Raw genomic sequence first — 23,298 nt, forward strand, 5'->3', positions numbered from 1 at the left:
GCATTATCATTTTCATTTTATGAGTTTTATAGAATTTCATATTAGAGTAGGAGCAGGGAGAATGATCCTTATACCCGTTAAAGAAATTAGTGATAAGAAGTTAGACCAGAGGAGAAATGAAGAATCAAAGAGAATCTTTGAAAAGACAGCGAAATATTTGAATACATTCATGGACTGTGACAACAACAATTGAGATGCATTGGGGTAGATGATCTTTTATGTCCCTTCACAAAGGGTTGCTTCATATGTTTTCTTTTTTTTTTTAATTTTTTTTTCAACGTTTATTTATTTTTGGGACAGAGAGAGACAGAGCATGAACGGGGGAGGGGCAGAGAGAGAGGGAGACACAGAATCGGAAACAGGCTCCAGGCTCGAGCCATCAGCCCAGAGCCTGACGCGGGGCTCGAACTCACGGACCGCGAGATCGTGACCTGGCTGAAGTCGGACGCTTAACCGACTGTGCCACCCAGGCGCCCCACTTCATATGTTTTCTTGAACAGATTTAAGGTATTCTGTAAAGGATGTCAAGGAAACCTGTCTACTGGCTGTTTGGCCAAAACTTCATTTAAAAAAATTCAGAGATGAGTCCTGTACAATTTTAGACTCTGTTTGTCTTCAGTCTCTCCAACACAGATCAAAACTGAAGATCTTCCCACTGGTTTTCTGAATATTGGGGCAAAGTAGTGTTCGGTCTGAATGCACATGGTTAGGATTTTTTAGGCTCAGCTTTCTTCCTGGGTTTACGACCTGTTAGGGAACCTCTCCCTTTAGTTGCATAAGCCAAGGTGACCCTCTAATGAACCAGGGTTTGCACAAGCCTAGTTTTTACACACTTCCAATGATCTCTGTCCTAGGGTCAGAGAAGGATTGCTCTTGTTCTGAGTTAGCCTGACACTGATAGCAGATATGGAAAGGCCTTCCCTTGGCATCCCAGGCAACACTGGGGTTTTAGAGTACTTATTGATCATGCTCTGACCTTCTCTGAGTTCAGAAACAAATCAGTAAGAGACAAGAGAGGGGTCAAGATGGGACCACTGAGAGTGGCAAAGAATGGTTCCCTTAGCTAAGGAATTGTCAGTGCAAGTTCTCCTTTGGTTCAGGTTTGATTCCAAAAGACATTTCTCTAAGTGAAAGTTAATATTAAACTAGAGTTCTGAGAGTGAACTAAAACTTTTAAACACTGTAACCTGAAGCTGTCTCTCTAGGGTAACAGAGTTGAAATCCATACCCCAGCCCAAGATCTTTGACTTAAACCATTTTAAAGGACCAACATCACACTTTTTAATACTCCCTGTTATCATTAGCTCCACTCAAAATCACATTTCCTACAGGTTCTTTGCACATTGTTAAATATTCAAAAAAATATAGACACGTTTTTCTTTTTTCAAAGTTGCATTTTATTATTACTTTTTTATTTTAGAGAGAGAATGTGCACATGAGTGGAGGAGAGGAGCAGAGGGAGAAGTGGGGAGTGGAGAGAGAGAATTGTAAGCAGGCTCCAGACTCAACGCAGAGTCTGACACAGAACTCAATCCCACCACCCTGGGATCGTGACCTGAGTCAAAATCAAGAGTCCAACGCTAAACTGACTAAGTTACTCAGGCTCCCCAATGTGATTTTTTTTTTTAATTTTTTTTCAACGTTTTTTATTTTTATTTTTGGGACAGAGAGAGACAGAGCATGAACGGGGGAGGGGCAGAGAGAGAGGGAGACACAGAATCGGAAACAGGCTCCAGGCTCGAGCCATCAGCCCAGAGCCTGACGCGGGGCTCGAACTCACGGACCGCGAGATCGTGACCTGGCTGAAGTCGGACGCTCAACCGACTGCGCCACCCAGGCGCCCCCTCAATGTGATTTTCTTAAGTGAGCACATTTTTCAAGGGTCTTGGGTCTCACTTCAGGTTATATAATAAGTGGGTGTGGAGCAGTAGAAGAATGACATAGCATTCATAGGTCGCTTTAAAGAATGAATGCCTTAGAGTTTGTTCCCACCTTTTTTTCTTGAATTTTGGTATCTGGCTCTTTTTTGCAGTGACACTTCCAATCTTGTGTCTCAAGTTACAGTTCTATTTCTGCTCCTAGGTCAGTATCTGACACATAAATGGTACTCAGTAAAGGATGGTTGAATAAATTATTATTGAACAAATGATTATTGAATAAGTGAGTTTCCAACCCTAAAACAACAAATTAAATACTTTCTTTTTAAATTTATTTTATTTTATTTTATTTTATTTTGTTTTTGTAATTTACATCCAAATTAGTTAGCATATAGTGCAACAACAATTTCAGGAGTAGATTCCTTAATGCCCCTTACCCATTTGGCCCACCCCCCTCCCACAACCCCTCCAGTAACCTTCTGTTTGTTCTCCATGTTTAAGAGTCTCTTCTGTTTTGTCCCCCTCCCTGTTTTTATATTCTTTTTGTTTCCCTTCCCTTATGTTCATCTGTTTTGTCTTTTAAAGTCCTCATATGAGTGAAGTCATATGATATTTGTCTTTCTCTGACTAATTTCGCTTAGCATAATACCCTCTAGTTCCATCCACATAGTTGCAAATGGCAAGATTTCATTCTTTTTGATTGCCAAGTAATACTCCATTGTGTGTGTGTGTGTGTGTGTGTGTGTGTGTGTGTGTGTATACATACACCACATCTTCTTTATCCATTCATCCATCAGTGGACATTTGGGCTCTTTCCATACTTTGGCTGTTGTTGATAGTGCTGCTATAAACATTGGGGTGCATGTGTCCCTTTGAAACAGCACACCTGTATCCCTTGGATAAATGCCTAGTAGTGCAATTGCTGGGTCGTAGGGTAGTTCTATTTTTAGTTTTTGAGGAACCTCCATACTGTTTTCCAGAGTGACTGCACCAGCTTGCATTCCCACAAATTAAATACTTCGTATGTCCAAGTTACTGTGAAATAGAAAGATGAAAACCCTCACACCTGGTAGGAGAACCTTTGGGCAGTGTTTTTTTCATTGGACTAATTTTTCACGTTTAAATGCTTTCTTTTTTCCAGAAATACCTGGACTTCATTGTTGACTTTTCTTTAGAGTGTTCTCAGGCAGGTTTCTTCCAAAGTCCAAGCCTTTTCTCAAATAGTCACTACAAACTCTTATGCATACCTCAGAACCTTTTTAAGGAACTTGTGCACAGCTCAAGATTTGAAGACTGTTCAGTTTTACTTACTCCGTTTTACTTAGTTGCTATTCAATTTTACTTAGTTACAACTCAAATTTATTTAGTTAGGTCGAGAAAGTTAAATAGCTACTTGTTCTCTCAGTAAAAATAAAACAAAAACAAAAACTCCATAGACTCCCCCCACCCCCATCTTTACTCTCGGGAAGTGATAAAGCAGTGTGAAATTAGAGAACCCATGACAAATGGGATATCGGATCAGGTAGTGCTTAACTACTAAGTACCCAGGATTTTTTTTTTTCACTGTTCTATCATATCACCCAAAGAAGGAAGAGAACTTTGAATGCTCTTCCTGTGAATAATTAATGATTGATTTGCTATGCTTGGAATGTGTAATGGAGTGAATTCCAGAGAATGTGCCTATCCTTGGTGGTGGGCAAGAGAAAATGCACGGATCTTTCTCAAGAAAATAGCTCTGATTGGATATTTTGCTAATGATCGTGAGTACCGTCATAGGTTTAAATCCTGCTCTGAAATTCAACCCAAAGTAGCAACTCTATTTTAATAGATAGGCAAAGATACAGACTAAGAAAATACTACCTTATCAAGTGTGTATTCATAAAAACAACATATCTGCCTCTGCAGGAGTAGTCTTTGGCAATAATTCTCATTCTCTCTCTGATGTTCATTAGATTATATGAACTTGGATGAATCAATAGACTGTAAAATAACTCAAAAAGCTGTTTTCAAGATTAAATAAATTCAAAGATGTCAGACATTTAGCATTGTGTCTGGAATAGCAAAGCTGTTCCTTAATTGATGGTTTTCTTTCTTTTCTCCTCCATATGTAGCATTTTAAACATATTTTGTACACCACTTGGAATTCTATATAAGCTTTGGGAAATAGACTTTAATGTGGACGCTTTAGGAGCACTGTGAAAGAATTTACCCCAGTTATAAACCCCATTTACATGGTTAACAAAAGCGTATCACGTTGTATAAAAACCAGGGCCAATGTTCTTTTGTAGGTCTTGAGGCTAGTTAAGTATTCTCTGCACTGAAACACATTGCTCCGTTTCATGTGATCAGTGATCAGAGGTTACAACAAGTATGTAGAGCACTTTAAGAATCTTGAGAAGTCATGGGCACCAAAAGAAATTATTGTCTGTATTACCTTCCTTCAAATAGTGCACTTAGAATGAAAGTACATCTGGATGGATTCCAACAAGGGGGAAAAAAACCTGTGAAATGAGGATTCTGTAAACTCTTCTAGGAATTTTGTGTGTATACTAAATGGAACTTTGTGCCATATACTTGGCACGAAAAACTGAAGCGTATAATGGAAAAAAGAAAAAAGATTCTTCAGACTTTTTTTTTCCCCTGGGAAGAAAGGGATGCAATTGTGTACTTTCAAAGTTCTAATCACGCTGGTTAAATGATAACATTTTTAAAGGGCTATGTTGGGACCAATGTGGATGTCTCTGGTTTTGGTCAAGACTTATGTACAAGAGCATTTAAAAGAACTGCTTCCTAATATTGTGAAGTATTCCCCAGTCCTTCAAACCGGTCCACAAGCCAAGAAGCCATCCATGTGTTGATGACATTCAAAGGAAAGGAATATCCTAGATGTGATGGTTGGGGATGACACTCAGTAGCCTCCATATTTATTTCTAACCACTTCCTTCATTACTTACTTCCTGCCTCCCACCAAGAAGAGTAAAAAGGCCTGAAATTTGCATCCCAGCCTCCCTTTGGGCTAGTGCATGGGCCTGTGACCCAATTCTGGCCAGTGATTTTGAAGAAGTACTCTGGGGGTAGAAATCACCAGGAAAGATTTTTCCTCTGGTTAAAAAGATATGTATAACACAAAACTGCTCTTTCTTTTTTACTCTGAAGGTAATTATGTGAAGACATAATGGAGATATGTAATGTAATGTGAAGACATAATTACAAATGGAGATGCACCAGCCACTTTATAATCAGAGAAACAAACCTGAAAGGGAAGGCCAACACACCCAGGATGACATCCCAGCAGAAGAATGACGGGAACACTGGGTCCCTGATCACCTCATTTTCGTTCTGGACCTCTTGTTAAGTAAGTCCATAAATATCTTTATCACCTGTACTATTTAATGGAGGTATGCTTTACTTGTGGCCTAAAGCACAATTGATACAATAGTTCTTGCCAGAGGATGAAGAAGTATTCCAATCAAGGCTGATAAAGCTTTAAAAAAGAATAAAAGACTCTCTGTGTGATATGACTAAAAATCTACTGAAACAGATACCCCTCCCATTTTACATTCTTCATCCAAAATTCCCACTAATAGAGACTTGATGATACGCATTCATTACACAAATTTTGACTTCCTTTTATGCGTAGCACTTGTCCGATAAATATAAATACTAAAACGTATTCATCATTTATCTGAAATTCAAATTTAATCGAATGTCCTGTGTTTGTATTTGTAAATCTGGCAACATGTGCCATGCCCTATGGCAGGCTCTCCATAATTCAAAGAACGCATCTCCTTCAGAGACTTTAGCTGATTCTAATGTGTGATCTGGGTAGAAGTCCACTCACTGCCTTAGAAACTCTCTCTTTCAGCTCCACATTCTACACACCAAGAATCTGAAGCCTGAAGAGATCCTGGGATTTCCCCAAAGGCACAAAGCTGCGCACAGGCAAAGGTGGAAATGGGACCCACATTTCAGGATTTTTGCTAGTACCCCTTTTTTTTCGGTTGCCTTTTCACTCCTGCTCCTAAAGTCTCTTGGTTTTAAAATGAACTGGGGAACTAACGAACTAACGCTGTTTGACTCAGTAGAGGGAAGGAAGCTTATCATATAAAAGGTCTAATTTCCTTTGATGAGGAAGAGGAATGCATCTCAGTCACTTTCTTACACAGAAGAGCATTTTGGATAAGAAAACAAAGAATTGTGGAGAAAGAAAATCCTGTTCAAATCCATAGAAATACTTTCTTAAAAAGAAAATTTGCCAAATATTCTTTCATATAGGTGATATACATGTTTGCATATATATAGATATATCTCATGTGTATATATACACGTCATGCATACATTTATATGTCAGATATATATACAGCTTATTACATGGAGCTCATATAGGTGATATGTAATTCAAAGTTACACGATGGCTTGCTGTATTTTGCAGCTATCACTGCAGAAATCTTCCCTCTGTTTCTTCACAGGTATCCTTGCTAATATTTTGATCAAAACTGCTAAGTCCCTAGCTTCTGTAAACAATGAGCTTTACTTGGAATTTATTTAAAGATTATCATGGTGACTTGCCCATGGAAAAGCCATTATTATTATTTTTTTTTTTCCAATGGGCAACACAGAATTTAAAGCTCTTTGGATAAACTGCTGTGTATCACATTTCCAATTCCTAGATCTTCAGAACAGAAGGCTCAAAGTTTTGTCTAGAAACTTTTCCTTTTTAGCTAATCCAATTCTTTCATTTTGCACTGTTAGTCCAAATGATGCGATTCTGTCACTAGAGAAGACAGAGGCCAAATTAAGTCAATTCTCTGTAGAAGATCTTAATCTAACATACATTGCTTATCAATCTGCTTTTCTCGTGTTTCTTGGAAGTCAAATCCAATTATCCCAAATGCAAATAATAAGGCAAATTTCACTTTATTAAAAAATCATCCCAAACACATTCTTACAGTATCAGACTTTATTTAAAAAAAAAAAAAAAATATATATATATATATATATATATATATATATATATATACATGAAATTTCAGAATAGGATAGGTTCAGATGATTTTTGGAATTCCTTATAAGGGAATGTGACCCCAAATCTCAGTTCTTTAGGTCAAAGCATCCTCAACCACTACATCCAATTATGATGCACTTAGACTTTGAGGTCTACCAAGTTAACCATCCAAGTGGTTCCATCTGTTTTCATGGAACGTCCAGATAGGAGAGAAGCACAGAGTACCATATCACAAATAACAACTTTCTATTTCAAGTGACTCTACCACAGCCAGGGAGTCATGAAAACCAAAAGAAGCTCCTATTGGAAATAAATAAATAATTTTTTTTAAAAGGTTGAGCACATCAGCTTCAACCTTTCCAATTATTTATTCAGCATTTTAAGTGATTCTTCTCTGCTCCACTTCCAAGCTACCTACATTTTGGTCTCTTTCTAAAATTCAAACCTATTCTCCACAGATAAAACTTGTCAACCTCTGAGAAGAGTCAACATTTATTTTATTGCATACATTCTGTTATGCTTGTCGATTTTTCTATGAATTACATTACCTTTTAGTCTCACCTGTGAGAACATTATTCCATAAGAATTTCTGTCATTGAAATGTTAAACTTACACCCTCGGGACTTCTACCTGCAGGATGGTGGATCCTGTCTCACCTGCCTGGACATGTTGTACTGAGCTGAGGTCACACTTACGCAAATGACATTCCAAACATTCTTCTCCCACTAAATTAAAAGGGGCAGTTCAAGCTTCTCTCTCTCCCATTGGTTAGGGATTCTGACACAGGGACTTAGAAAGCTCGGCAGTCCTAAAATGGAGCTGTTGTTAGCCACATGACCTGTGTGAGGGCATGAATCCTTCTCTTCTACCTCCTGCCCCACTGCCCCTTAGTCAGCACTAATCACGATTCAACACTTGAAAACTAGGCAACTGACTGAAAATGTTCTACTTGAACTTTGATTGATTTCAGAAGGGTGGCATGTCTTAAAATGTTGACCATTTACTGATTAACTGAGAAGGCAGAATTCCCCCAAACTGTAGCTAGTCTGAAGCTAAAATCTTAACGCAGAAAAACTGAATAAGGAAACATACTCTCGTAAGATCCCCGCCATCTATAAACTTTTCTATTAGATCTTGGCTGTAGATAAATGCGATTACTGTACATTATGTCTTTGAGGAATTTCTTCTTCCCCAAGACTCCTTGCCATTGGAAATTGGTTGCTTCCTTATCAGACATGTCCCTATATCAAAATCATAAAATAATTGCTGATGAAAGGTCTATTGTTTCATAGTTGTAAAGCCATCCCTTTCATACCTATTAGGCAATCTTCTCAAGCATGTGATAATAACAATAAAGTATGACTGAGGACAAGACATGAGCTGTGCTTACAGCCAGTGGTATAAGTGTGTCTAATGGAGACAGTATTTCCGTCCATGATTCCAAACGGCACCCATATACCACTCTCTTTTACTCTGAACAGTATGAGCTGCCAGCTTGGAGGTATTCTTTCTTTCTCAAGAGAGTAGAAAAATAAAAGTGTTTTGTTCTTTAATACACTATAGGAGTGAATAAAGGTATACTGGAGGAGGTGGGGATGTGTGGAGAGGATAAATCAAAGTATAGAGAAAACAGTAGAATAAAACAGAAAAGCCAGTGTTTGTTTAGAAGGCGTAAATGCTACTCTCAGAGGCCCGAGGTAAAAGTCCCAGCTGCACATTCAGTTACTTTCTGTCACAAGAATTAATAAGAATGAACATAAGAATTAATAATCATCATAATATTTGTTATAATTACTATCTAAATTTCATCGATCTAAGTGTTCTATTGTCAAAAGCAAGCCCAAATTGATGACAGAATAAGTATCCTTCTCTGAGTTAAACCTAAAATTATTTTGGCATTGTCAAACTACTCAGCTTCCTTTCAACTCCATGTTTAATCCAAAAAAAAAAAAAAAAAGTAAAAGAAAAACAAATCCATGTTTAATCCTGTCATTGATATACTTATCTAAGCTCTTTTGGAATCCACTTATCTCACAAAGAGTTCAGGTAATTCAGTTGAGAACAAAGATATGTTTAGCTTTTTTGATAAAAATTTCTCACTGATATTTTGTTGTTCTCAGAGCGTATGTATACTGTCCATTTGCCATAGCTGAATTATTTTCCTTACAGAGATGATTACTTTCAAGTGAGAGCTAAACATCGTCTCTAGATAGCTTTATGTTGCTGCTACCTTTAGTTTATATTCAAACAAAAGGAACAAATAACTTTCCTAAAGATAGTGCTACTATCACTAACTTCCATTTACTAATATCTTTCCTTAACTAATTAGTATTTAACTGGTGAATAAATACCTAGTTAAAACAATTACAATAGGCTCATAATGCCATCTAGTGGACAATCTTCAAAATATCATCCCATGGGCCATTTTCTTTCTATCCTTCAAAATGTCATCATTATTCTTGAAGAAGTAATCCAAACTACTAGCTAAGGATTATTGGTTAGTATCGCTGAACCCTCAGACAGAGCCATGATAGCATTTCCAACACTGGTGAAGTCTTAGGGAAAATTAACTTACCATCTTGTGTGCCTCGGCTCCTTATCTGTTCAATGGATGGAGCCAATGCCACTGGGAAAAAGGAGAGTTGCCCCAGTAGTAATTCAATGTACTGAGTTCATCCTCAGTAACAGTATCTTAGGTAGCTCCTGCTTCCCATCTGGAAGATAAAAGCATAATCTCTGTTGGCTTGAATATAAATTATATATATAACTTTTTTATATAAAAATTTTACAATCTCATCTAATCTTAACAGCTACTTTGTGAATATGGGGGAATATACTCATATTACACTTGAAGGAATTAAAGTTATTGAAAAGTGGGGCGCTTGGGTGGTTCAGTCAGTTAAGGTTCTGATTCTTGATTTGGCTCAGGTCATGATCTCATGGTTTGTGGGTTCAAGCCCTGCCATCAGGCTCTGTGCTGGCAGTGCAGAGCCTGCTTGGGACTCTTTCTCTCTCTCCCTCTCTCTCTGCCCCTCCCCTGCTCATGATCTCTCTCTCTCTCTCTAAAAATAGATAAATAAACATTAAAAAAAAATTGTAAATAAAGTTAATGAAAAGTAAGTGACTTGACCAGAGTCAAACACTTACAGAAAGCTCAAATTCAATCACAGATTTTCAAAATCTCAATGACTCTTTCAATAGCCAGCAGTATATTAGAAGAGTGGCTTTTTATGACAAAGGAGACCTTTTCTCAGAAATGAAGGTTAAATACATGCTTATCTATTAACGTGATTGATTCACAACTTTAGCAGATACAAAAGGAAAAATATGTGGTTATCTCAACAGATGCTTAAAAAGCATTTGATCAAATCCAACTCACATTCTCAATGATAACAGAAGTCTTAAAAGGTAGGAAGAGAATGCTTCCATAGCTTGATAAAGATTACATATAAGAATCCTACCATTATCGTCATATTTAATGGTGAAACATCATAATTCTTTCCAATTACATTCAGTAGTAAGGCTAGTGTTTCTGCTATTATTGCTTTAATTCATCAATGTACTTGAAGCCTGAGGCTATGCCATAAGACAAGATAAAGATATAATATATTGGTTGTTTGCCATGAAAACCCAAAAGAATTTAAAAAAATCAGAATTTATAAAATAGTTATGAAACAGTGACAAATGCAAGGTAAACATAAAGTAATAACCTTCCTATACAATTAGAAAATGTAATAGGAAAAAAAAAAACAATGACATGTATAACAGGAAAATAAAAACACACAGAAAGCAAATAAAACAAAGTGAACAAACTGAAAATACTTAGAGTAAACCAAATGAGAAATGTGCAAGGTTTATATAAATAGGAGTTGATTTTATTGAACGCTTTTTTAGCATCTATTGATATGATTATATATTTTTTTTAATTTTGGATTTGCTTATGCAAATGTAGGGAAGTTTTATGACTATATACAATTTTGAAATGGAATACCATATACATTTTACAAGAAAGAGACTGAGAAAAGTATTTGCAACTATTTAGTTCAAATATAATTTCTTCAAAGAAGCCACCTTCTATATCCCTATCTTCATGATATTTCTTCATTATTCCCTATTAATTATTATTCTCATTATTCAGAATCTTGCTTTGGAATAATACGTTAATTACTGTGATCATTCTGTTAATTTTTCAGTCAATCTCTCCTCCTTTAGGAAAATATGAGTTCCATGAAAACATGAATCCTGTTTTTCTCACCAAGCACATATTTTAGAAAATAACGGGCTCAATAAGTGTTCGTTAAGTGAATAAATGAAAATAAATCTATGTAGAACAATTACAATTAAGAAGAAAAAATAAAGAACTCCACAAGCAGATGAAAAGACTATGAACATGTAATTCCTAGAAGAAGGATATCAACCAATAAACCCATGAAAAATTTTTGTCTCAATATAAGAGAAATAACATTTTTAGATCTCTCTTCATTTCTTTCCTGGCATCTCATGATCCCAGAAAAGGGACTGGTCAGGCAAATGACAATGTTGTAGAAAGGAAGTGAATTACCATGTAAAGAAAACAGTCAGATAAGAAGAGAAATGGAATGGAATGCCCATTTTTGCCATTCCCATGTGGTAAGGCAGGAGTAGACTAGACAGGAGGAAGCAAGCCCCAGAAAAGTATGTTATACTGAAATCCTACTGAAATCCCAGAAGTCATAATGCTAGTTTAACTGAAAAGTAGAACTAAAGCAGAAGAGCTTTTGTGTCCCATACACAATTTGGAAATCTATATATGGTGGTAATAAGGGCAGGTCAAGTGTAATGAGGAATATTTTCTCACAAGGCAATATTGCTTGATCATATCAGAGTTCAAATAGTTACAGAGATAGAGACAGAGACAGAGACAGAGAAACAGAGCACCAGAGTTACAACACTGAATTACCCTCTGATCCCATGAGACTAGGAAATCTTACAGATGTGCTGACATAGTTGTAAAAGGTTGTTGATAAGGCATGTTGGAGATCTTGATGGTATGGGTTGGAGTTGTTGTGGCCAGAAGGGAGTTCTGGGTTGCAAGGCAACAACCCAGGGCAGGGATCTCTTGGGGGATCTCAGAAAACCTCGGGAATATTGATTAAGTTCCAGGCAGAGCTGTGGTGGGGCTGAATTATCTGTGAAGAAGTACAGACCATGACAAAATCAAGAAAACAGACTACATGCATTCATGAGTTGCCAAATTCATCCTCAGTCCATGAGTCAGAGTAGTCAGTCCTAAGCAGAGATCAATGAGAATTTAGAAGATAATGCAAGGGTCCAAAGACCTTTCTCTCCACTACTGTGAGGTTGGGTAAGCCTATCTCTGTAGCTTTTATTTACGGAAAACTATCTTTCGTCAGAGAAGGGGAAAGAGGAAAAATAGCCCTGCTAGAGACTTAACATTTTAATTTCCCAGATAACTGTTACCTAAAATTAGAATGTCTTCAACCAGAAAATACATTAATTTGCAAATTTGAGTTAGGTTTCTCATAAGGAACATAAAATATGTTATAGAAAATAAAGGAGTATAAAGAGAAGTGACATTATCATATTATATTTCACCCAGCAGATTGGCAAAGATGAAAAAGATTGTTATTATTTGTTGTTGGTTAAAGTGCAAAGAAACAGGTAATCTAAAATACTCAGTTGGAAGTAATGTACATTGAAAAGTGTTTCTGAGGGCAGTTTGACACTGTTGACCCCAATTTAAATAATATACCCCACATCCAGCAATTCCATTTCTGGATATCAAATTCAATTATTAGAAAATCTACATCAGAAAATCTACATTAGAAAATCTACAAATTAAGATTAGAAAATCTTAAATTGAATTAGATAATAAGAATAACTTATTGGCACAATCAAGGACAAGTCCACAGATAGTTCAGGCTTCAGGCAGGGTACAATCAAGACTCTAAAATTGTTTCCTTCCAAGTACCAGCTTTCTATTTGTTCTGGTGTTCCTAATCTTCAAAAAATGGCTACAAGCAGAAACCAGGATTACCAGCTTCTTCATTTACATCCAGGGGAGAGAAAGTGTTTCTCCATTCAAAAAGGAACAAAAAAAAAATTTTTTTTAAGTTTATTTTGAGAGAGACAAAGATAGCACAAATGGGGGAGGGTCAGAAGGGGAGATAGAGAATCCCAAGAAGGCTCAACGCTGCCAGCATGGAGCCTGATGCAGGGTTCCAACTCATGAAACTATGAGATCATGATCTGAGCCGAAACCAAGAGTCAGATGCTTAACTGACTGACCCATTCAGGTGCCCCAAAAAGGAATAAAATTCTTGACCCTACTCCACTTGGACCATTTTAGGCTACATAGGTGTCTCAGTAGCAATCACTTAGCATAAGAAAAGGAGGATCCTGATAGGCTAAGCCAAATTAAAACTGACCCAAAGGGTTAGAAGTAGAGTCAACCCTACCAATAATACATGGCTGCTATAAAAAGTACATTTGAATATGTACCTACATGTGAATAGTGGGATGCTATTTTGAGATATTAAGCTATTTCCCCCCATTGTTTCTGTACCCCACTGACCTTCTCCCTGCCTAGGCTGCTAGGGCATCTCATCTTCACTGCCACAAGGGAGGAACGATGTGACAGAGCACAGGCTAAAAGAGTGAAATCTTCTTGGCTTTTGAGTTCAGAAGATTTGGTGGAACATGATTAGTTAGAGAAATATTCCTCCTGAAGTGGGAGAATAGAAGTATCAGAGAAACGAGGTAACCAGGTTACATATTCGTTGAGACAAGAACCTTTCGCCACATCAGAGCTGAAGGAGAGAGGAGAACAGAAATGATAGACACTCTAGCAATAACTGAGGAATTCAAGAGCAGAGTAATCCTGGTCTACTTTCTACAGACCTTCCCAAGTAGTTCCCAAGGCAAGTCCACTGAGCTCCCCCTGATTCAAGAGGGTGCTGGAAATGCTTGGGTGGTAAAGGGCCTTAAGGAACTCCACCTGAGTTCCTGCTGCATCCCAAGGGATGCTCAGGAATTGTGGAATGATTTCAAATCTGCTTTTGAGGAATGCAGGAGTACCTAAGACAGACCCAGATCTGGAGAGGCCTAGCTGTCAGTAACAGTAATCCTTATAAATAAGGATTAGATGGAGCATGGATATCTTTGGATGGAGGTCCTTATAGGTCCCCATAATGTAGTACCTGGGATCCTCTGTGGAACCTACATACACCTCAAGAAAAGGTGTCAAGAAAATGTGGAATTAAAAAAAGAATGTTTCTGCCATCCTAAAAACCACGACCCATTAAGTTCAGTTATAGAAAAACAAATGTATGGGGCACTTGGGTGGCTCAGTCGGTTGAGCGTCCGACTTCAGCTCAGATCATAATCTCACGGTTCCTGAGTTCGAGCCCCACAACGGGCTCTGTGCTGACAGCTCAGAGCCTGGAGCCCGCTTCAGATTCTGTGTCCCCCTCTTTCTCTGCCCCACCCCTGCTTGTGCTCTGTCTCTCTCTGTCTTTCAAAAATGAATAAACATCAAAAAAATTAAAAAATAAAATGGACACTTCATGGAGTAAGACTCACACCTGCTACTTATGCATGTGAATGAACATGCAAATGATCGGATAAAGTTCTGGACAGATAAATGAACAAAGCTTAACAGAGGCAGGGATGTCTCATATAATTGTACCATTCACATAGATATTTTAATTCTGTATTATTCTATATTAATGAGAAATAGTATAATATAGATGTTAAGAGTTCCAGCTCTGGGGACAGTTTGGGCAAGTTCTTTAACTTCTTTGTACCCTGGTTTCCTAAGCAAAATGCAAATAATAATATTATCTATCTCATGGAATTATTATAAGTATTAAATACATGTAAAGCTCTTTCTTAAATACTTAACATATAACAAGTACTCAACAATGTTTTTATTATTTTGCATTTTGATGAAAATGTATTTGTATGTTACTTGTATCAATTTTTAAATGATCTTATAATAAAACCAAAAAGAAAATTAACGACCCAAAGTAGAATATTGAAGATACCAATGCAAAATAATACACAAATGGTATCAAATATATAGCTGGCCCTTACGTTAAGAGGACAAGAATGTGTCAATGAGGATACTTAGATTTGCTGTGATTAGAGAGAATTTCAGAAGGATATAGAATTTGGATTGAGTCTTGAAGATTAGGTAGGATTTGGATTCAGGTGAAACATGTTTTATTGTTAAAAGAATGCGGCTGGTGAAGAAAGAGGTCCAAACGTCAAAGTTGTGTTTGGGAGATGGATGTCAATTGTTTGTAGTGAATGTTTTTAGATACTAGCTTGAGTTTACTGTTGGAAGAGTAGATTCTGCTAGATCACTCACTGAAATATATCCAGAAGATTAGATAGATGATAGATACATACATACATACATACATACATACATACATACATAGATACACAGATATTCTGGAGGTGATGCGTGAGCCACTGATGGTCTTTGAGCAGGGTTTACCAAGAATAATCAGCAGTTGGGGCACCTGGGTGGCTCAGTCACTTAAGCATCTGACTTTAGCTCAGGTCATGATCTTGCAGTTCATGAGTTCAAGCCCCACGCTGGGTTCTGTGCTGACAGCTCAGAGCCTGGAACCTGCTTCAGATTCTGTGTCTCCCTCTCTCTCTGCCCCTCCCCCACTTACACTCTGTCTCTCTCTCACTCAAGAATAAATAAACACTAAAAAAAATTTTTTTTTTTAAAAGAATGATCAGCAGTGAAGCAGCAATGGCTCAGAAGTGAGCAGACATGGGTCTAGAAGGAACTTTATCAAGCTTGAAGACGAATCACATGGTTTTCTATTAACATAAGAATAAAAACAAAGGCAGAAGTCCATTTTCTTCAGAAAAAACAACAAAAAAATTAAATCTCTACGGACTCTCCATGCCCAGGATCTCTGTGCCAATGTCTGTTTGTGGGTGGGCTCTTCTTGTAAGGGCTCCTGATGGCTTCCGTCTTTGTCTGTGTTCTCTCTCTCCCTCAAGACAGGGACTGTGTCTACTGTTGACAGGTCACCATTTCACTTAACGTCCTGCCCAAACTGGACACACAATAACTCTGAAGGCCTTACTGACTTAAAACCCAGTGAAATAATGTGGGGATTTGAAATGTAGTTTTACCTTAGTAGATCTTTTACCCTGGGTCTCACACCTTTTGATTTTATCCAGGTTCCCAGGACCTTGTTTTCATTTGCTATCAGAGGTGATAACCTCACTGTTAGTTCTTCTGTATTTACTCCAAAGTATAACTGAAAAGCTGAACAATAACCTATAGGAAGAAGGGATGCAACAAATCTCACAGATGGCTGGGCTCACAAATTGAAATTGTATTCAGAAAGGGAATATTTGAGTATAATTGTCTGTTCCTTGGGAAGAACAGTAAGGACTCATATAAACTCACTTTGCATGGTTATTTTTGGAAAACATAAACCAAGCCAAGTGGATACTGTGCAATTGCTTTAGTATTTAATATTGTATTTAATATGATCTAAAAAAATTTTTTTTAGTGTCTTATTTATTCTTGAGAGAGACAGAGACAGAGCACAGGGGAGGGGCAGAGAGAGGGAGACACAGAATCTGAAGCAGGTTTCAGGCTCTGAGCTGTCAGCACAGAGCCCGACAGGCGGGACTCAAACTCATGAGCCCGTGAGACCATGAACTGAGCTGAAGCCAGATGCTTAACCGACTGAGCCACCCAGGCGCCCCTATTTAATATGATTTTAGTACATTAATAATGCTTGTTTATTAAAAAGTTTTGAAAAGACAACCAAGAAAAAGAAACCATAATATTAGTAACCATAATACAACCATTATTAACATATTGTTATATATCCTTTCAGAATTTTTATGCATAATTTTGCAAAAAGAAAAGTATACATAACTTATACTATTTATATTCTCCTCTTTAGACTACTTTTGCCACTTCAAATAGGTGAAGACCTTTCAAATATTATTATTCTTTAAAATTGCAGTGTATGGGCACCTGGGTGGCTCAGTTGGTTGAGCATCCAACTTCGGCTCAGGTCATGATCTCACGGTTCATGAGTTCAAGCCCCGTGTCGGGCTCTGTGCTGACAGCTCAGAGCCTGGAACCTGCTTTGGATTCTGTGTCTCCCTCTCTCTCTGCCCCCCCCCCCCCCCGTTTACACCCTGTCTCTGTCTCTGTCTCTCTCTAAAAAATAAAATAAACATTAGAAAAAAAACTTAAAAAAATAAATAATAACTGCAGTGTAATTTATTATCCCTCTAAATAAATCTTTCTGGCAAATACACAATTATTCCTAATTTTTCATTTGTATGCAAAATACACATTGAACATTTTTTTGTGTGAAGGTGTTCACACTTGTTAAAATATATGCCTGAGGTAGATACTTCAAAATCAGAATTACTGAATCCATGGCATACATATTTTATAGCTTTTACCTAGAAAGGTTATACCAATTAGCAGTGCCAACAACACTATGTGAGAGTCATTTTGTTGATGTCGGGGCTGCTCTATGCAGAATTTATGGATATTCCTACACGCTGCCTTCACAATGTCTAGTCAACTGGGACTCTGGAATAAGCCAGTGATTTTTACTCTTGTATATGAAACACAACCACCTATGAATTTCCTCTCTTCTTCCTTCCATCCTAAATACAGACAACTTCAACAAACTCCCAGGCTACTTAGGATCCCTAACTGAAGTTTTGAGCCGTGGTGGAAGATGGCTTCCAAAGATGGCCACCAGCAATTCCTCCCCTCATTCTGCGCATGTGCCACACCTACCATACAAAGGTAGAATCTACTCCCCCCTGCTCTTGTATCTGGGGTAACTTTGTGACTTGCTTTGACCAGTAGAATGTGTAGAAGTAGCACTGTGAGTTCTAGGTCTCAGCTTTAGAGGCCTGGCAGTTTGTACCCGCCCTCTTGGAACTGGGAGTCACCATACAGAGAGACTTGGCTATCCTGAAGGAGAAAGGGGAGATTGCAGCCTTCTAGACATCTCAGTGTTCCCTACCAAGACGTGTCTGCAAAGCTTTCTTGGATATTCCAGTGCCAACTAAGCTCTCATCTGAAATCAGCCTCATGGGTGATCCCAGCAGACACCATATAGATCAGAGAAACAATCTAACTGAGTATAACCAAGCATGGAATTGTGGGAAATGAGAAAATATTGTTATTTCAAATCATTAAGTCTTGGGGTGGTTGTTACATGGTAATAGGTAATTGAAACACCGGTTATCAGTAGTTTTAAAAGCTATAGATTTGACTTGCATGCATAGCTGTGGAAAAGATTACTACACTCCTACTTTAATGTCTATTGCTAATTATTTTCTTAGTAATAGACCCCTGCTTTTTAGCGGGTTATATGGCTATCCAGAATAAAAAGTATATTCCCCAGTCTTCCTTGTGTCCAGTGTGACAATGTGACTAAGTTCTAGCCAAGAAACATAAGCAGAATTATCATGTGGGACTTCTAAAGAAGTTTCTTGAGTATCTTTAAAGGGAGGGGTACATTCTTCTCTCTTCCCTGCTTCAATATTTTTTTTTCCTGCTTGCTGGAATACTAAAATAATGACTGAGGCTCAAGCACCATGTGAGACCCTAAGGCACATAAAAATGCTGTAAAGCAAAAAATAAAAAATAATTTGGCCCTTGATGATACTGGAGCAGCCATGAAAGGCCTGGACTGACTGCATTCTGACTTTTATTGGAGAGCGAAACAAACTTCTACTTTTTTTCAATCTACTGGGTCTTGTCATGTTTTTGTTGTTGTTGTTGCTGCTGCTGTTTAATCCATTCAGTCATTCTTTATCTTTTGGTGGGCATTTAATCTATTTACATTTAGAGTAATTACTGATAGGGAAGGATACACAATTGCCATTTTGTTTTCTCTTAGTCCTGTTCTTTTTTTTTTCTGCTATTCCTTCTCCTAGTATCTTCTGTGTTTTGTTAAATTTTTGTATTGATTTGCTTTGATTCTCTTCTCTTTTTTTCTTTTATGTAGCTTCTATAGAGGGTGTGTATGTGTGTGTGTGGGGGGGGGGGTGTATATGGTTACCCTGGGGTTTATTTTAAGCTAATTATCGCTTAAATTCAATCACAAAGACTATACATTTTAACACTCTCCCCCCCCCCCCCCCCACACACACTTCATTATCATTGTCATAATTTATATTTTCTGATTCTCACTAAGGGAACTGTCCTTGAGCTATTGCTGAATTGCGTTTGTGGGAGGGTCTGGGGCTGCCTACTTAGCCATCTTGTTGATGTTACTTCAAGCCAGTTCTCATCTTTATTCAAATATTTATCATTTATTTTCTCTTAACCCTATTGTAATATGACTATAGTTTTCTTGGAGTGTTCTGATATTTAATATAGCACAATAGGATTTTTTTAGGCAGCACTTTAGCCATTAAATTTGCTGCAAATGCACCTAAATTTATACACTTAAAAGAACTGGAAGTCAAGAAAAGTACTAAAGGAGGGGCGCCTGGGTGGATCAGTTAAGCATCTCACTTCCCCTCAGGTCATGATCTCGCAGTTCATGAGTTCGAGCTCTGTGTCGGGCTCTGTGCTGACAGCTCAGAGCCTGGAGTCCCCTTCAGATTCTGTGTCTCCCTCTCTCTCCACCCCTCCCCTACTTGTGCGCGCTCACACTCTGTCTCTCTCTTTCTCTCTCCTCGCTCAAGAATAAATAAACATTAAAAAAAAAAAAGATAAGAAAAGTACTAAAGGAAGTCTATCTGTCCATAATATAAATTAAGGAGTCTTGACAACTGACCAAGGCTTGAAAAAGTCCTCCTTGGGTTCTTCAGGGTCTTAGCCCATGGTGTTCTGATTCATATTTAATGATCAGCTCTCCAAGCTTGGGGAAACAATTCCTGAGGGTGTTTGCTAATTCCTATTGCATAAATAGTCCCACCTAGGTTGACTCAAACTACTAACATGTTGTCACTGAACAAGAGTTGGGAAGACCTGTGAAGGTTTGTACACAACTTGTTCTCAAGGAATCCCCTCAGTACACTTCAATCCCACTACCCTCTTTTTTTTTTTCCTTTTACTCTCTGATTCAGCCAGTTAGAAATGTATTTCTTTGTGCAAATGTTTGCTCTTAATAGTAAGTTATTACTTACGCCTTTATGTGTGTTTATACATGCGTTTATCTTTCTGTTTATTGAAAACAATGGACAAAACCTTTTAAAGAACACATGATGTCTTGCAAAGCCAAACTTATATATTAATGTGCATCTAACCTATATTTCTCTCAATGTTTATTTAGACAGGTATGGGCATGTTAGATAGGAAATAATAAAAGGTTTTGACGGGATATTTGGGTATAAAAGGATACATTCCTTAGAAAATATTTATCAAGGGGCGCCTGGGTGGTGCAGTCGGTTAAGCGTCCGACTTCAGCCAGGTCACGATCTCACGGTCTGTGAGTTCGAGCCCCGCGTCGGGCTCTGGGCTGATGGCTCAGAGCCTGGAGCCTGTTTCCGATTCTGTGTCTCCCTCTCTCTCTGCCCCTCCCCCATTCATGCTCTGTCTCTCTCTGTCCCAAAAATAAATAAAAAAAAAAGTTGAAAAAAAAATTTAAAAAAGAAAATATTTATCAATACCCATCAGCATATACTAATCCATTGGCTCAAAGGAGAACAAGAGGAGGAATTCACCTACATTCACTTTAGGTGAAATTAGTATAAACAGAAAGGTAAGGCACTGAGAAAATGTTTCTACTGTCCTCTGGTCTCCGTGTATATAATTAATAGATATTTGAGAATGATCTGTGTCTTTATTTCTCCTTCTTCTCCTCCTCACAGTACTGCTGTAAAACTCAGCAGGTATTAAAAAAAAAAACACAACAACTCAGCAGGTATAGCTAAGTGGATAAACATTATTTTATATTAAAATTAATTTATAATTTTAAATACAAGAGGAAAGGCAAAATAAAAAGTGAAATGCTACAGATTATCCCATTTTATGTAAAATATGAGACTGCAATTAATTTTTGTGTTTGCCACTAGCCACATCAAATTATACACTAGGTTGGTGGTTAAGGGACGAGGGCTAATATATTCCCATTTCTCTCCTATTAGAGGTACTTCCATGGAAAATTTTTAAAAGCACTGCCGTGGTAAAACATTGCCCTCCTGCAATTGCTCCGTTCTGCTTTTAAGGACTACTCCACTGCAGATGCCCAGAGGGACGGTGGGTCTCTCTTAGTGTTTGCTTTCTTTGAAGTTTCTCTCAGTCCCTTTGTTCTGTTTGATTTTCTGTAGCTGAATCCTTTGGTGATTTCTGGGGGATTTCCCCTGGAGTCATTTTGTAGAAATAAAAGTGTCCTGTAGAGGATTTGTTCTTCCTTTGCCTGTTTTAATATCTCCTAGCATCTTTCCTGTTTTAGGACAAGAAAGCATCAAATTCAAAGAGGTCAACTGATGTGTTCAAGGTTACAGACCCAAACCAGTAGCTCAGTGTGACAAGAGAGCAGGACCCTGGATATCCAGAGAAAGAGTTTGCCGTCATCTTATCACTGAACTTGGGGTGGGGTCCCGGTCTCAGGTGGGGAAATAAGCGACTATGATGAGACCGTGTATTTTAACATGTTTGGGCCTCTGTCTCCTCATGTGTAAATGGGAAGGATGTGGACTACCCATTGCTTTTCAACCTGCAGTGGTATTTCAGTGACCTCAGAGACGAGGGAAGAAGGGGTTCTCGGCTCTTTACTCCCAACTCAACCACAGTTGGGAAAATGTCTGTATTACTTTTAACTGTGATGTGCATTGAGGTCATGAAAATATGAAAAGAATAATTGCATATATATACATGCATACATGTGTATGTGTATATGTATGTGTATACCTGTGTGCATGCACACACATATATATACATATACGTACATATATAAATACACACACACACACACATATGCAGTCAAATGCTCTACCCCCTGAGCTATACCCCCATCACACACATATATACTGTACTGTACCATTACATTTCTTAAATTTGATACATTTATCAATAAAATTATGAAACTTGCTTGCATTTGCTTTTAGGAGGACTTTAAATCCCCCCAATAATAGTTACTTTGATGACCATGGTAGTATAATTCAATACTAGATGTGAAAGACAAAAAAATGCTGGCATGTCAGTTATATCAGAAAAATGTCATTATTAATCTATATGTGTGCATGATCACTAAAACCTGAAAAAGCAGTGATACGGAATTTTTAATAAATGACCCAAGGAAAGTCCTCACCAGAATTTTTCCCTTCATTTAAGTCAAAGTGTCCCAATCACGGCAATCAGTGAGTTCTAGACTCCTCCATTCCTTTTAAGCCCTTTTCAGACCTCGTGGCTGGAAGTACTTCATGCAACTGAAGAGAATCTAGTCCACGTTAGAGTTCAGCTCTAGTGAGAAGGAGCAAGGTCTATAGAGCTCCTCAAAAGCTTCTCCAAGAGCTAGGCAACACAAGGAACATTTTTAAAAAAATTATTACATAGATTGTTTTCTTTTCTTTCTCTTTGCAAATGTTTCTCTGGATTAAAAAAACAAACAAACAAAAAAAAAACAGTCACTTGTTTCTCTACTGGATTGTATTCAGTTTTAATCCTTGAGACCAATTGTCCCCATATACCAAAAAAAAAAAAAAAAAAAAAAAAAAAAAAGGTAAATCTTAACAAAAGCTTATATTGCTTTCTGCACTTAAGTTAGTTTATGACAAATTAAAGTGAACGTTTCTTTCTCTACTTGGAATTTTTCATCTACTACGTAGATCATTTGTAGATCTGTCTCTGGCATCTTCTTCCCCTTCACTAATGACATTTTATATGCCAGACAATTCACATTACTGTAAACAACAGGGATGAATCTCTACTCCATCCATTTCTTAATTATTGTGTTTTGCCTATTTAAATTATTCCTGTTATGTATGATATGTGTCAAAAGAAATTTTTTAGGTCTGGGGAAAAAATTAATGGTTAATATTATTGCAAGCATGATCTGCAAATTTTCTACATTAGTTTCAAGACAAGAGGTCATCAAAACACTATTTGCAAAGATTCAAAAGACAAGTACTGCACAATGTGCTCATATTACTAAAAACATCATCACTCGTACAAACTATACCATAGGACAATGGCTAGGACATTATGGTGTGATTTCATCAATAATTAATACTACAGTACTCTTGCTGAGATACAAAGTTAATTTGGAGAAGCCTGGAATCACAGATCTCATCTAGAAATGAGCTTCAAGCCACTGAAACAACGGCTTGTTATTACAACTAATTTTATAGTTGAGGACGCTGAAGCCCGCACAGGCAACTTTGGAGGTCATACAGAAATTTACTGGTAGATGTGGGGCAATGATCCAGGGATATGTTTTT

The 23,298-nt window shown here is 37.6% G+C and overlaps 2 long non-coding RNA genes across 6 annotated transcripts in view; one reads left to right on the plus strand and one right to left on the minus strand.

The window, feature by feature from the left end:
• Positions 1 to 23,298, minus strand: part of LOC102899518 — a 280,549-nt gene that overhangs the window by 156,200 nt on the left and 101,051 nt on the right. For all 5 annotated transcript variants that reach the window (XR_006596442.1, XR_002741653.2, XR_002741652.2 and 2 more), the window contains exon 4: positions 9,458 to 9,596. This is a non-coding gene — a long non-coding RNA (uncharacterized LOC102899518). The remainder of the gene's footprint in view (positions 1 to 9,457; positions 9,597 to 23,298) is intronic.
• On the plus strand, positions 3,309 to 21,786 carry LOC111560106. The gene is made up of 4 exons (XR_002741654.2): positions 3,309 to 3,637; positions 5,034 to 5,232; positions 17,567 to 17,701; positions 21,312 to 21,786. It is a non-coding gene; the product is annotated as an uncharacterized LOC111560106 (long non-coding RNA).

Source organism: Felis catus, chromosome B1, assembly GCF_018350175.1.
Source record: "Felis catus isolate Fca126 chromosome B1, F.catus_Fca126_mat1.0, whole genome shotgun sequence".
Taxonomy (NCBI): domain Eukaryota; kingdom Metazoa; phylum Chordata; class Mammalia; order Carnivora; family Felidae; genus Felis; species Felis catus.